Source organism: Homalodisca vitripennis, chromosome 2 (assembly GCF_021130785.1).
Source record: "Homalodisca vitripennis isolate AUS2020 chromosome 2, UT_GWSS_2.1, whole genome shotgun sequence".
NCBI classification, from domain to species: Eukaryota; Metazoa; Arthropoda; class Insecta; order Hemiptera; family Cicadellidae; genus Homalodisca; species Homalodisca vitripennis.
This window is the reverse complement of record NC_060208.1, coordinates 29,845,009-29,859,511: the sequence shown is the minus strand read 5'-3', so window position 1 is coordinate 29,859,511 and position 14,503 is coordinate 29,845,009. Positions and strand designations below refer to the sequence as shown.

The 14,503-nt window shown below is 35.0% G+C and overlaps 1 protein-coding gene across 4 annotated transcripts in view; it reads right to left on the bottom strand.

Annotated features, from left to right (window-relative positions):
* The window catches only part of LOC124353755 (E3 ubiquitin-protein ligase RNF144A), a 273,539-nt gene that overhangs the window by 161,723 nt on the left and 97,313 nt on the right, over positions 1–14,503 (bottom strand). Inside the window, exon 1 of one of the 4 annotated variants that reach the window (XM_046803747.1) lies at positions 5,878–5,898. The exons of the other annotated variants lie outside the window; for them this stretch is intronic. The gene's annotated coding sequence lies outside the window, so the exon portion shown is untranslated. Of the gene's footprint in view, positions 1–5,877; positions 5,899–14,503 lie in introns of those variants that run through there. 4 annotated transcript variants of the gene reach the window in all.

Genomic DNA, 14,503 nt, shown 5'->3' with positions numbered 1-14,503 from the left:
TTATAAGTTTTAACCCTTAAAGTGGGTGGACAATGTACTACTGCCTCCACACCTTCTCTCCAGCCTTACACACAGCATGTGTTTTTCATTTGTTGTAGCATGTGATCTCGTCAGGCGTGTCGTTTTCCATTAGTCGCTCGTTTTGACAGCTTACACGAATACAACTTCTTTTAGTTAGGCAATGTATACATTTAAAAAACAATTGTAACCTCTTAAACGTTAATCCCTTAATGGTGGGTGGTACGGCATTGTACTCCCGAGGAACAAAGTACGAACCCCCTTTCTTTGTTGCCTCAAACCTTACACGCTGTAGTTGCAGCAAGTCATTTGTCTGTGATGCAGTGTTCTATAGTCGCTCGTGTTGACAACTTGTGCTTCAGATAAGAGAGTTTACTAGATTCCAAAACCTAATATATCAATGTCGTTATTTGGAGCCTTCAGGTATCCTCCATTGAGATCAAATTGCCCCGCCGCGCCGCGCCGTGTTATTGAGAAATGTGTTAAAATTATCCTCAGATTATAAACAAACCTTAGTGGATTTATCTCCGTGAAAGGATCATACTTAGTAAATTAAATAATTAAAAGCTTTTATATATTATTATACAAGTATAAACATCTATTTCTGAAGCATATACGCGCAAATGTTCTAAACCACATAGTCTAGCTAGGTCAACAGGGAAATGTTACGCGACATTGCTGTTAATTAAAATCAAACAAAAGGGCGGAGTACGGTTAGCTGATATATTCAGTGATTAGTCACATAATCCTGACCTTCACTGCGGTATTAACAGTATCAGCCGAGTCGAAGTGGCTGTTATCAGGGAATGTTCACAGCCTATTACGACTCTGTCTGTGACTAGTAAGCAACCATTGACTGCTTGTACTCGTAGTCATGTCACTTCCTCTCTTCTGTAAAACTTATACATTCGTGAATACATTTTAAATCTATGCTTTAAAAATAAGGAACGTATTTTAAAACTCATTATACGTATTTTCCTGATTTGTCAAATATAATATATTGTATATTACTTGCTCATATATGATTATAGGTCTATTAAGACATTGACAACAAAAAAGCTCATTTAAATTACAAAAATTAATAATATATGATAACATTCAAAGTTATGATTTCTTTGTTTGAAGTTGTTTTTGAAAATGGAAGGATTGTGAAGGATACAGGATTTTTTTTACATTTGCCATCGTTTTATTTGCCAAACTGTTTTGTATCACTGAACGATGGCAAATGTCTGGAAGAAATCCTGTTACCTTCACAATCCATAATAATGAGTTCTATAATGATCAATGCCCAACCATGGAATATGGCTGAGCGCCACAATTGGATGACACAATTTCTCCTTTGTCTGCCGAGAGGATAACAATTCTTTTCTGTTTGACTGTCTGCCTGTCTACCTCCCCACAAGACATCTCAAGAATGAAATGAGCTATAGATCTGAAGTTAGCAAGCAAACTGACCGAAACCCGTGTAAAATCACAATTTTTGGGATAATATTTGAACTTACTTATATCCTGTTATATTTCGATGAAGACATTGATGTACTCTAAAACTGTAAACAGGAGCCAGTGTGTACTGTACTATATTGACATTCGTTCACAAAAATACTGCAAATAACAAAAGCATAGTTATTTTCACTAAGGCAAAGGACTGATGTACAGCTGAGTAAAACCTTTGAAATCCAGTATTAAGACTTGTTTGCAGTTATTATTGATTGTATTCCATCTTTCCAAGGTTACATTACATTGTTGAACCTCTCAGGTCGCAAACCAGTGTTGTCTAAACAAGTATATTTCAGCACGGCCTATTTTATTGAGGCTAGCAATCTCTAAAACACGGCAGGCTACATAGTGGCTGGCTTCATGGTTAGATATCAAATAGGCTGACACAGAAGGCTGAATTAGGAAAGTTGGTTATCATACCGGATGAATTATTGGAAAGAATTCTCCTGATGTACATTCCTAATTCATGATTGCTCTGCAACTATCCGTTGTATACCAGTGATGCAAATTAAATAGCGCACATGCTGTATTTAACGTAATTATTATATCCACAGGCTATTTAAAATGCAATTATTTAAACATTAAGTTATCCCACTTTGCTCGTTACTATTATGGTAGATAAAATAACACATAAATCACTGCAAAAACGTCAACGTAATTCCAACAACACCAGTCTATTACATTTATACTAGCAATCCCTGTATCTAATTCAAGGATCACTACTACTGGTGATCCTTGAATTATCATTCTTAAATCTTTCAATAGTGATTCTCTCTTGGTTGGTTGTTAGGGTATCACATACATACGTGATTCTAACCAAGAAAGAGTCACTAACTAGGAGAACTTATATGGACTTTCCTAACTACGCGGTGCCTGCCTACTCATGGCGAGGAACTCTCGGACAAGTCACTCTTGAATCACTACCAGAGAATGCCAGAAGGAATCCGCTTCGCCACCTGCGTCTCTGGTTAGGCTCTATTCTCGACCAGTCCAATTTAGTCACCTACAGCTCTCTTCTCCGTCCACAGAGGCCATGTGTTACAGAGAACCCATTCAATAAGTCTAAAAACTAGTTCGCTTACTATCCTCATCATCTAAAAAAGTTTCCATGTTGAATGTCTCAGTAGTGAGGACGGTCACCGACAAACTAATAATTATAAAGTCACAGTAATGAGCACAGTAATATTCTGCATATTCTATAGTTAGGTTGGCGTTCCAAATAGTCAACAGCACACAATAGAAACAACGCTTCCTTCAATGTTTCATGACAGCCAACAACATTCTTGGAACAGATATCCAAATTGCCGTTTAAGGGATCCAAAGTAGATTTTAATAAATTTCTTATGATAAATGGCTTTTCATATTTTTGCCCATTGGGTTTTTTACACCTACTTCCACGGAATCTACGGAGTGAATAATGCCCTGTTCATTAAAACGAGTCATTCATTAAGATTGTCAGTGGAATCCGACATTCATTCCTCTTAGGAGATCTAAAACTTGCATTGTCCTATATACAGATACAAAGAGTTATCCTGTCAAATATATTACATTCATAAGGGTTATACGAAACATCTTTTATCACACAGTTCCAGACTGCTTTCTAATCTTAGCACATCTCCTACAGTTAAATACTTCACTTTTGTCGTAGCCTGATCCTGAATAACGACCACCAACATCATCACGTTAACTGCACAAGAACTTTTATTTCAATAACAAACGCAAGGTATTGCCGAAATAAAGTCACAACTTTGGTTTCATTATCCAGTCATACAGAGCGAGTGAATTAAAACTGTCCCAAGCCACACACGTATTTCGTCCATTCCTACGGATGTAGAAAGCCAAGAAATGGTTCCCACCAACAATCTCAACTAACCGACCTTCACCCACATTTCATCAAAGTTCATCATTACAAAGTCTTCACTTCAAATACAACTTCCACCACAACCAGTAAATTAAACGATTCCATCTTTCTTACAGAGCTTTGTCACAAGAATTTGAAGCCATCTCCAGCTACGATGATCTTTGTTAATCCTCGTCAAAAATATATGGTCTTTAATATGTTCCATATCCACGAAAAGATAATACCACTTATTGTGCTTATATTGCCTAGAGCATCAAGAGTGCACTTAATACTACACTTTTAGACTCACAACAGGTCAACATATTATAAAGGATTTGTTTTCTGCTTTCCAAGTTAAGAAAGGTACTCCCTTTGATATATTTGGGTTATCCCCTATATTAAATTTATATGGCTATATGTAAAATGTGAAAAACTATTTGGAAATTGTTAAAATACTCACTCTTGAAAATTGAATATTACGATTTACATCAACATTACTTAATTTAGACCTAAAAATACTAATGTCTTTAAATGTAATTACGCTGGCACTTTTTTATGATGAATCGTATCCGATATAATCACAGAGGACGCCAAGCATTCAGCTCGAGCGTTTCATCATATTATCGGTTTATCACCTTCGCACGCGACTGCACCCTTTGATTAATTTGACGTAAATTGATTGTTTCTCTTTCTAGACTTCTTAGCTAAGCTTCGTCACCAAAACCAGCGTTCAATGATTAGAGTGTAACAGGAGCACAACGAGATATCTACCTTAGTAAGGAAGAATTGTTCGATAGGCTTAGAATATTGGACTTATCAGCGCACGCGTAGGTCAGTGGCCACTACAACAAAATGGCACAACTTTGAATATTCAAGGTCAAATATATTCGATCGCTCAATCGAATCACATTACGTTATGTCACTTAACTTCGTTGTTATATAAAAATTAACTCATTATTCTAAACATTTCCAATACAATTTTCTAATAAATATATATTATCTAAGAGAAGAATAATTCGCTGATATAAGTGGTGGTCGAAATGATAGTTAAGCAAAATTTATTACACTTTAGAAACGTGTTAAACAATCTATACAGGTGATACTTTTTAACATTTAAAACGAACCGTTAGAAAAGATAACAAGATTTATGCTACTTGTCATCTTTATGTGCCACAAATAAAGAACATTAGGTTTCGAGCATTGCAATCTATCGTCTCTCTTCGGGGGCCAAGAAATCTTGACACAAGGTTAAGCACACACACACACAAAAATAAAAAAACTAATCATAATCAAATTGTATGTATTTTGATACACTAATTACATACAGATATTAGAATAAACTTATACAGTTGTGTCAATATATAGAGCTTTATGTTTGATACACCACCTATATAGATATTAGTGTGATCTGGTGTTTTTAAAAGCTACGAATGAATTATCATGAATTATCGTATCAATGAATTACTTTTGTAAGGCACTAACAAAGCCGAGTACATATAGATCACAGGTAATAAACAGATCATACCACATCGTGGGCGATAACAAGTTCACGGAGAGGGTGAGCAGACTCGTCTGAAAGCCACTTTGAGACTTCTCAATACAAAATTTCAGACTGAATTCGCACAAAAAATGCACGCAACAGTGCCAAAGGGAAAATTGTTTTATAATGGAGTAAATCTAAGTTAAATGCAAATGCCGTAGGTCTAAAACTCATCCGGTCCTTATATTGTTTTATCCAACATAATGAGTATACAGCCCATATGTGGTCCGCAATTCACAACCCCAATTGAGACAGACGTATAAAATAAATATGCGTTCAACCTTAAAAGGTGCTTAGTTCTAGATGACAAGATTTCTTATTTAAAACACTGTGTATATGATATGTGTACTAACTAGTGATATGTGTCAATGAAGCTAGAATGAAATATAAATCAATCAATCAATCAGAGATCTCTGTAAGTCAATAAAAATTAAGAGGGCGGTACACGAACATCCGTACGGTCGTAATGACGGCCAAACTTTTGTTAAACAATCACATAAATTTAATAGGCGTGTAAAAAATATTCGATATGATAATATGGGCTATCACAAAAACAACTTGATACAACAGTCCTTACTTATATTAAAATGTTTATAATACAGGATCACCATAAACAACCTTATCAAACTTCGCCATTTGAATTGTAAGGTCAAATAAACACAAACAGTAATACACCTGGTAAACTAAGTAAGACAAGGTTATATATACTTCATATGATATTTCTTATTTCGGGCTGACGAATGAAATGGTGGAGTTTTATAGCGTGATTGATGGAACACCCTGTATATTAAATTGAAACCATAAGGAAATTAAGGCGTACGCTATTTATAACATATGGCAACATTAAAAAAGGACTCATGTCATAACGAACTATTGAAATGTCATAACGGAAAGCGCCATTAAACATTTCAATTTTATTCTGTTATTTTAATCTTAATCAAAATTTAAATTCCAAATACTTATAAAACAAACGAACACCCACCTTGATACGTAGTGGAATAGAAATCGTAAAGCCAGAGTATAACTACTGGCTCTCTGTAGTGTGACAGTGTGCCGCTGCAGTCTAGTTGTTAGTAAAGTTATCTCCTTGATAAGCGCCTGATACAGTGATAACAGTGCAATCTCCTCGCCGCGCCGCAAAGCGCCAAGGTGACACAGGGGCGACAGGCGGGCTGCTGTACGTAGCGCCGCGTCGCCGTAGTACGAAAAATGGCTATACCAGAGATGGATTCTGTGTATTCATCATTTCTTACTGAATATAGTGTACATGTACGCCATAAAAATACAATTTTTTAAACTTAAACGGCGTTTACATCAAACGTTATAAAAAATGTTAGTCACGTAACAAATAATTAGATAATTTCAAAATACATACATTTTAATAATACTATACATGCGAAAGTGTCTTTGATTTGTTTTCACGAGTAAGCTACCCAACCGACTGTACTGAAATTTTACATGGACATTCTTACGGTTCCTGGTATGAATGTAGGCCTATTCTTATTTCGAAAATCCCTCCGGGCTACGCTCCACTAGTCTTTAAAGTAGCAAAAATCCCCATCGCTACTTTTTGGGTGTAATATTAATTGAGTGAGCCGTCAAATGTAATCAACCGTTCAGTGTAAACATTGTTTATTATTTTTAATTTTTTTACATTTATAGTGTGTAAATTGTCTTAAGAATAAACGTAATTTACCAAGTCGTTCTAGATTTCAGCGACCTTACAAAGTGTCCTAAAACAAAAATTTCAGAAATTGACTACCACGACTCTCTTTGAAGCATTCAACAAGAACTACACTAGATGAAAATTTACCTGGACTGTTATTTTAAACCAACGCACCAATTCCAGCTCTAAATAAAATAAATATTTGAAAAAACCTTTCACTATAAATTTAAAGCCAGGTACAAAACTTATCTTATACAGGCTTCTCTGATCTGTAACATATATTTTCTTGATTGGGCAACAAAACAAAATCAACTATGGAACAAAACATACTAAGAACAATGTAAATTACAATGGCCATAATTATAAAGTTTATGGCATATTTTATTGATCGTGGCAACAAGGAAAACTCAACATTGGCGTCAGAAATATAATTCACTCGTACTAGCATTGGTCATAAACGTGCAACGCCTTCTAACTTATGTGCAAAGCAGCGGTTAACTGCTAGAAGTGCAGATATGAGACAATGTGATTTAACTTTAACTATACATTTAAAGCCTGAAACCTATATAAGTTGTCTTTTCATAAAAATGTGCTTCTCAGAGCTGTCTATGTATACATATACATTTTCTTGATCAGGAGAGGCAAAATCAGCTTTGGAATAAAAAATACACTTTTAACATATTTTCTTAATCGAAAGAAGAACTCAAACTTAATATTTGCGTCGGAAATATAATTCACTCGAACCAGAAGTGCTCATACAATTACAAAACCTACGAAACAGCTGTGAAGCCGCGGGTAACTGCTATTAATTTACTAAAAATAACTTACTTTATGGAATACCGACAGAAAAATACTAAGTTTTGAGCATTCTTAAACTAGCAAAACGAAGTGCTTGAAAATCAGTATCAGAGCAAACACGTTCATCTAATATTGTAACATACTCATAAACAAAATACAATTTACAACATTTTGCGCTCAGGCAATACAAAATAATATTTTTTTCCGAGAAACCGTGGAAATTGTAATTTTTCTAAACAATTAAAATAAGTTGTTTACAATTTTCCATTTCATACGAAATACAATATTAATTCTTTAAGTGACATGTTTACATTGAAATTACTACCTAACATTACAAACTTTTCTGCTAAATCCAAAACATTTCCAACAAATGTTGCTAGGACAATAGTGATACAGTTAAATAGACTTCACACAAATCGTTGTATGCAACAAGTGAATTAACATCCGTGTTTTGAGAAATTATATCTTTCGGCGAATGTGAACGTCTGTGGAATAAAGGCACTCTCCTTCACTACATCGATAATCTGACGTTACAATTTTTAAATATAAACAGGGACTTTTAAGACAGACTTTTAATACAAACTTGTTTATTTTTTTATTTGTAACTCTTTAGATCTTTCAGAGCTGCCGTCTACGGATGAAAATCGAATAGAAGATGAATAACCATAAACATGGCGGTAACAAACATCAACGACGTCTTTTGATATTTAACAAAATCTATATTTTTTGCTATCGCACCTTGTTCAAGTTCAGAAGGTGCGTATGTTCATAACATTGCTTAATCCCGTACACGGGGAAACAATACGAGGGATTTTGAAACATATAACTGTTGGAACCATTGCAGTGATATAATTCCCTGTTGCAGTGCTTGTGAAGAATTAACATTATTATATATAAAAGAGCACAAGTAACCACCATTGGGTATTGTCTGGACTTGGCGAAAATGTTGCCTCGTAGAACGTATTTTATTTACGAATGAAATATCCCACATTGAGGAGGAAATTTGCAATCCCGAAGAACATTGTTTTATTTAATGACGCACTCACATTGAATACAACAGAGATTAACCGAGTAACTGGATGCTTCTACCGCAGTGAAGTGTTATTACTGTTTCGTATAGCGGCAGAATGTGTGAACAAAATTCATACGTCCGATTCACACGAAAAATCCTCGTAGTTACTGATGAGGACTTAATAAGCCAATACCATCTCATTGTATTTAGCCAAATATCTTGCAAGTCACACCTGAGCTTGCTTGATAACTGGAATGCACCCATCTTCCAATATACCATTTCATTGAATCCAGCAAAAGACTCTTGTAAGACGTTTATTGGGAGACATCCATCTATCATCTAAATAAAGTATTCTATATATATATCTTTGCCTGCAATTTCAAAAAATATGAAATGGATATATTTTACATCCACATCATAATGTTAAATAGTGGGGAATATCTGAGGTTAACTTCCACATCATTTCGTGGGTTTTGACACTGTAGAAACACGGAGAATTGAGGCTTGCGATCGCCATTATCTCTCCAAGTATCACATTTCAGGAATTTAATCATGATCTGTGAGAATTATTAAAGAGCATTCAACCCTAAACATGACGCAGAAGAGTGAAGAATTGAGAATAGATTTTCATGGCAGGTATACCATTGTTGTGTGCAGTGATGCGACGTTGTAGCTGTGGGAAGTGTTCCTTGGCTTGTAAGACAAAGGGCTGACACGGTAAGAGCCCTAATGATGAGAAATGGCTCATATCAAGATGAACGAGTCGAGGTGTCAACCCTTAAAAGCCTTCAACCCCGGATAGCACCTTACCCCTGGCTAAGACAATGATACAAATCTTCGACTGAGTTCAAATCTACAAAAGAAATACTTGAGTTTTAACACTAGTTTTATTTCTAATGTGTACCTCCCTTTGTATCTGCATACCTCAATACATTCTAAAGTATAAATATTATTTTAAGTTGTAAGAAACACTGTTTATAATTTAACAAATGTATACCGATGATATGACAAATGCAACATAGAATACTTTGTATAATTAAACAATCGTTCTTCTAAGAATGTGCCCCTTGGAGGATAAGTTTTAGAACTCCATAATGTTTATATACACAGTTTAACTTTATCCTGGACTTGTTTCCACAGGTTTCAACACTGTTGTAATGAAATACGAAAGTTATGATGTTTATTACTACACACGGATTGATCAAGACTTACGTAGGCTAAGCCCTGAGAGCGACGCACTGTCACATACCTGTAACAAATCACACATTTCAACATGGGCTATTTAGAATGTTAATAAAGTGAAGATCCGATTGCGGCAGAAAACAGGACGATGCGAAATGAAACGTCTATTTATACACACACATAGATTCCAAATAATGATAATTTATAGATCTATCGGTGTACTTAGAAACTATTTTGGATAAAAGACTTAAAAACTATCTAACGCTTTCCAAGTATGGTACAGAAATATTTCGTGTTAACTAAGGCGGTCAACGAAAGCTGAACAATGTTGTGGCAGCGTGAAATACGCTTTAGTTCTACAGGACACCAGCTGGACAAAACCGAGACTTCGTCATCAGCGACTCTGTCGAGGAACACCTGAAATTTTCATATTCTATAACACGTATAAATAAGAAAAAATGTATTTCTAAACGAACATTTACTTTTGCCCAAAAATAAAGTGTCCAACAAAAACATCCAACAATAATTGCAACATATTGCAACAATGTAAACACTTCCCCTCTTCTATTTTTTTTCATTTGTTTTTTTTATATTTTGTATGACTATAGTGATTATATGCGCAAGGTTTAAATGATATTTACTAACGTAGAGGATACAGCCATTATAATATTTAATTTATTTTGGCCTCTTAATTGCTTAACAAATAGTTGTTTTGGGGCAATAAAACTTCCACTCGGTATATATTAATACAGCTTATTTGCAATATTTTTTATGATTAGAGATAAAAAAAACATTTAATTTTTCAAGTTATTCAATGTGTACGCCATTCAATTTGATATGGCGAAAAAACCCCACTTTTGCACTTTTGAAATTTTTGGGTTGTAAGTATGTATATTTTTGAAAAATAATGATTATACAGTGGTATAAATCCAAGGAGTGACGATAAGAAACAGGAAAACCACTATTTTCTATACAATTTAGACCGACATTTTATAAACGAATAGAGATAACTAAATTTTTTCTTCGCCAAAATGTTAAGGATGGAAAAATATTAAAAATTATGCAGAGCATGACGTGCACTTGACATTTTTGGGATTCGTACATGGGACCCTCTGTTTTTTGTGCCACAATGTGTTTTTATAGAGTTAAACAACTTTAAAACATTCTTTAGTATCAATTCACTGGGGGAATCCGTTTAAACTTTCACTGGTTTAAGTTAAAGTTAAACTTTTACTTTTACGGCTAAGTTTGGAGTTAGACTTTTGGCCGCTAGACATTTGACACGGGTGGTCTGGAATACCCTATATAATGCCTGTACTTTAGAATAACCGAAATTGGAACAAAACTACTTGCAAGTGTTATACCAAAAAAGGTGTTTATATTTTTTTTAATACACTACGGTTTAGAATAAAATCAGCAGTTGAGGTTACAACTAAAAAAAAAACGTTTATTACAAACTATTTGATACATTTCGAAAACGTAATTATATATTGGCATGAAATCTAAACAATTTGTTCTATATATAACGATCACATGTTTTTGTTTGGTATCATTGAGCCCTAGTAAAAATGTAAATTGTCGTAATCCTGTCGTTCCAAATGTAGATGAGGGTATAGAACTATCGACTCGAGTTGAGTTCTCTTTGGTAATTTTGTCCGGTAAATACGTCACAGTCTCATGTTCAATAGTAATAAATCTGTACCGGCGGTATCTGCCAATCAATACTATAAGTGTTACTGTGAACTCTGTCAAGACTATCTCGCTGAAAAGGGTTCCACATTGGGACCAGTGTTCTTTATTATATAATTTACATTTTAACTACATCGTTACATGAAACAATTAACGCACCTTTCTTCAGGCTGTTACACAAAGGAGCAATATCGGTTTAGCTGGTAGTTGGATTAACATTGGATTGCGCTGAATAAAACAATTAAGATGCGATTGCATTAACGAAGTTTTGAAACTCGCGATTGTCCAGAAGAAAGGTAACTGGCGGCTGTTTTGTCACACTGATAACAGTTTAAATACATCGTATTTTATAGTTATACCTATCTAATGTTGATATGTACGCTGCGTCATGTTTAACCACGGAGTATATGCTACGCTATAGTCTACGGATGACCCCCAGCTACAATCCTAAATGTCTCGGCGAATAATTCGCAATCAAATTGAAGATTTTAAAATAAATACTCTGTATCAGGTTATCAAAACTACAGTATTACGACTCATACATAAAAGTCACATTACATATTTGTTTAAACAATATCGTTCATGTTCTGACTCTAAATCTTCAACTATCTGCTGCTTAAAGTAGATCTGAATCTCTTTTCTTCAAACGGGAACGGAAGAGATGAAGTTTCAAGTGAATGGAATGGAGAACACGAGATGAAGAATCGATATAATCCTCTCGAAAGCCACTAGACACTGTCTTGGGACTCACACTATGAGATTTCTGAGTGTTTAATGTAGCTCTGTTATATAGTGATGATAATTCTACATCACTTTCTGTTCTATCCCAAGCCACTAGACACTGTCTTGGGACTCACCACACTATGAGATTTCTGAGTGTTTAATGTAGCTCTGTTATGTAGTGATGATAATTCTACATCACTTTCTGTTCTATCCCAAGCCACTAGACACTGGGACTCACACTATGAGATTTCTGAGTGTTTAATGTAGCTCTGTTATATAGTGATGATAATTCTACATCACTTTCTGTTCTATCCCAAGCCACTAGACACTGTCTTGGGACTCACACTATGAGATTTCTGAGTGTTTAATGTAGCTCTGTTATATAGTGATGATAATTCTACATCACTTTCTGTTCTATCCCAAGCCACTAGACACTGGGACTCACACTATGAGATTTCTGAGTGTTTAATGTAGCTCTGTTATATAGTGATGATAATTCTACATCACTTTCTGTTCTATCCCAAGCCACTAGACACTGGGACTCACACTATGAGATTTCTGAGTGTTTAATGTAGCTCTGTTATATAGTGATGATAATTCTACATCACTTTCTGTTCTATCCCAAGCCACTAGACACTGTCTTGGGACTCACACTATGAGATTTCTGAGTGTTTAATGTAGCTCTGTTATATAGTGATGATAATTCTACATCACTTTCTGTTCTATCCCAAGCCACTAGACACTGTCTTGGGACTCACACTATGAGATTTCTGAGTGTTTAATGTAGCTCTGTTATATAGTGATGATAATTCTACATCACTTTCTGTTCTATCCCAAGCCACTAGACACTGTCTTGGGACTCACACTATGAGATTTCTGAGTGTTTAATGTAGCTCTGTTATATAGTGATGATAATTCTACATCACTTTCTGTTCTATCCCAAGCCACTAGACACTGTCTTGGGACTCACACTATGAGATTTCTGAGTGTTTAATGTAGCTCTGTTATATAGTGATGATAATTCTACATCACTTTCTGTTCTATCCCAAGCCACTAGACACTGTCTTGGGACTCACACTATGAGATTTCTGAGTGTTTAATGTAGCTCTGTTATATAGTGATGATAATTCTACATCACTTTCTGTTCTATCCCAAGCCACTAGACACTGGGACTCACACTATGAGATTTCTGAGTGTTTAATGTAGCTCTGTTATATAGTGATGATAATTCTACATCACTTTCTGTTCTATCCCAAGGACTCTATAGTAATATTTTACATTACATAGTGAACAAACTTTTTATGAGCTCAATAATGTGGAATGAATCTAAACATAACTGTCATTCCAACGATAAAAGACGAGCTAACATATTATTAGAACCATATTAAACGTTGAACCACCTTTCATCCTTATTTTCGATATCTCGTTCCAAAGGAACGGTTTATACAAACGGTTTTGGCTGTTGTATGCACTTTGAGGGTCTTTTTCATTATACAAGGTATGCATTAAAAGGATATTCAGAAGCTGTAGGAGCTCAATCTTCATGAAAAAATATAGAAAGTTTATATAAACATGGGTCCGGAAATGCTTCCGGTGATGGAAATGGTGAGTTCCGGCTAGCAAATAATTTTGCCCGGATTTCAACTCACCGCGTGTTTTGTACTTTTTTGCATTTACATTGGTTTTCTCCATAAATTACTGAACTTACAGTTGTGGGACCTGTTATATTCAATTTATCAGGTCTAAACAAATATGAAGCGATTGAATTTGACCCTTAATCTGTCTTACCAGAATTTCAGGAAGACCTCGTTTTTACATGGAGAGCTGAAATCGGGGCGAAAACTTTCGCTAGCCGTAACTCGCTAACAAAGCATTTCCGGAACCATTTTTACACTTTTTTCATTATTTTTACATGTAGAATGAGCTCCCACGATTTTTACATATCTTTGTGAATCACCGTATATACCCACATAACTATTTTTTACTGACTCAAAAAACTGTCAACATAATCATGACACATTTGAATTGCCATCCATGGTCCATTTATAGTAGCCAGGTCTATTTTCCATATTAAAATAAGTTGAAATCGTTATCTCAGTATTTATCGCAGAGCGCTCCCTGTGTTAGTTGATTTTTAGATTTATTCTCGGAAATCACTTTTGCAGTCGACATCACGCTGCTGTTTGATTTAGTTCGTAATATTGACACAAAGGAAAAAGTTGTAACTGACAGTTGACAGTAATGCTCAGCCATCAGCGAGGATTGAAGCAGCACGGTCGGTGACATACGATAAAAATTCCTAGAAATAGTACCTATAAGTAAAATATCAAAATTACTGAATCTGAATTTTCTTTTTTTTAATAGAAGATGTGATGTTGATGCTGTGATACAAGAATTGGAATTGAAGGAAAAGATCCAGCATGTTAGGTATGTGTGAACGGTGTGTGCTATCTGTTGGTTTTGACCTGTCGCAATATGATATGCGTTATCGTTTTTATTAACTGCCTGATAAGTGCACGTAACCGATAAAACAAAGAA